Source organism: Sinocyclocheilus rhinocerous, unplaced genomic scaffold (genome assembly GCF_001515625.1).
Source record: "Sinocyclocheilus rhinocerous isolate Xijiao unplaced genomic scaffold, SAMN03320098_v1.1 scaffold784, whole genome shotgun sequence".
Classification (NCBI taxonomy): Eukaryota; Metazoa; Chordata; class Actinopteri; order Cypriniformes; family Cyprinidae; genus Sinocyclocheilus; species Sinocyclocheilus rhinocerous.
This window is the reverse complement of record NW_015658732.1, coordinates 37,983-40,384: the sequence shown is the minus strand read 5'-3', so window position 1 is coordinate 40,384 and position 2,402 is coordinate 37,983.

The window sequence follows — 2,402 nt, the reverse complement described above, 5'->3', positions numbered from 1 at the left end:
GCCTAAAATAAACAGACATAAAACACTTCATGCATTTCACAGTATTAATTTAAACATTTTAACCCAGATAAATGAGCGCTGTTAGGCACATATCCAATCGTTTGCGCTGAGAGTGGAAGCTAAAGCGCGCTTTGGAGGACATGAAGGCGCCAACTCGATCACTTAAATTTTTTTAGCTTTAAATTACTATTTTAAAACGAAATAATTTAAATCGAAAACAAAACCTCTTTCATTAGTTAATCCCTAAAGATTAATTTCTCTCTAAAGGCACGTCAAATGAGGAGATGGCGAGTCAGGTTGGTCAAATACATTTTTGCAACATTGACTCAGAAAACATTGGTTTACTAACAAATAATACAAATATCCCCTCACTATTTTGTACTTTTTTTTTTTTTTGGTTTTTTTTTTTTTTTTTGAAAATGTGTCAAACTGGGTAGACCAGTTTCAAAACATTTCCAAATAGGCCTATGTATAAACATTTATTAATCATTTATCAATATATAGGCTCTTAATATGAACATGTAGAGTAGCCTACAACAAACTGCTCTTGTAATAAGCAGCTGTATGACATGAAAAAACAAAAAACAAAACCTGAATTCTGAAATAATAGACATCTGCTGATCATACAAGTATCTAGTTTTCAGAAATGGTCTACTGTAGTGAATTATTTTTTTCTTTAGAGACGTGTTGTATTAACTATTACCAGTAAGTTCATATGTGTTCCGATTAACATTAACCTATATTATTATATTGTATTATTTTATTTAAACTGTAACTGTGAATATATTTGGACGCTCCATGTTAGTCACTGAATAGGCTTACATGATTTTCAATTGATTTTTAGGTGATATTGCTTGAAAAGTGAATTATAATGAGTGCTCAAAGAAAAAAAAAATATATTATGCTGTTTATTTTATTATCAAAGCCTATGTGATAACATAACCTGAGGCTAAAAGCTGTGATATTAATGTTGTCCACTAGAGAGAGCCACAGGATAAGGAATAGGCCTATTTGAAGTTTATTTAGAAACATTTATTTCCGCACTTTTGAACAGAAATAAATGTATATAACAATTTCATTTAACTATGATGTACTGACAGTATAGTTTTATATAATCAGTGTACATTGCTTATCCCAAAGATTTTCCAATTGTTTAAATTTTCCTAAATGCTGTCTTAGTTTTTCTCGATTACTAACACACAATTTATGAAACAATTCACCACTTTGTCAGAACTATAAACACATTCTCATGACAAACAAACTTGTACAAACTTCCATGTCAAAATCAAACAAGGGAGACGAACTCAGGAAGACCTTCAACATCGGACAGAGAATTAGGGGCTGGGAACACTTTATATACACACACACAGGAGGAGGGGATGACGAGACACACCTGGGAGCCATGACACATCAAGGGAAACACCTGGGAAGAAATCAACTTAATTAATCAGGGGAGGAACAGGAAACAAACCAAATAAGGGCATGGGAAGGCACATGGGGAGCAGGACACACACGAAACATGGAACAGAGTCTGACAATAAGCTTTATGAAACATCAATTTTCATTACACTACTGCAAGCGATCTTACAGTAGATGTAGTAGATGATCTTACAAGAGAAGTAAAGTTCAAAAACAAAAGAACTAAATATCAAATAGGTATGTAACATAATACAGTATAGTGTTGATTGCATACATAAATAAATTGGCCAAATTTCATTACAGTAGTATATAGTACAAAAATATTCGTGGATGAGTCATGTTCCCATTGCGGGAAGATGACCATCTCTGAGCTGCGGGCCAGGCTCCGTTTCCTCCAGGGGGGCGGAGCTCCGTTGCCTCTGCCGAACCGCAGAGGAACAATATTATATTTTATATAAAATATAATAGTGAAATATTATGTAAAATAATGTTTTTCTATTTTAATCCACTACAGTTAAAAAGTTTGGGGTCAGCAAATTTGTATTCTTTCTTTTTTTGAAAGAAATTAACACTTTTATTCAGCAAGGATGTTTTAAATTGTTAAGTGATAGCAAAGATTTATATCGTTAGAAAATACTTATATTTTGAATAAATGCTGTTCTTTTGAACTTTTTATTCATCAAAGAATCCTGAAAAAAGTGTCGCAGTTTCCAAAAAAAATATCTGGCAGCACAACGGTTGCCAACATTGATAATTCTAATAATAAATCAGCATATTAAAATGATTTCTTAAGGAGCATGTGACACATTATACTGGAGTAATGGCTGATTTAAATTCAGCTTTGCATTACAGAAATAAATTATTTTAAAGGATATTAAAATAGAAACCATTATTTTAATAACATTTTGCAAGATTACTGTTTTTTCTGTATTTTTGATCAAATAAATGCAGCCTTGATGAGCATAAGAGACTTCTTTAAAAAA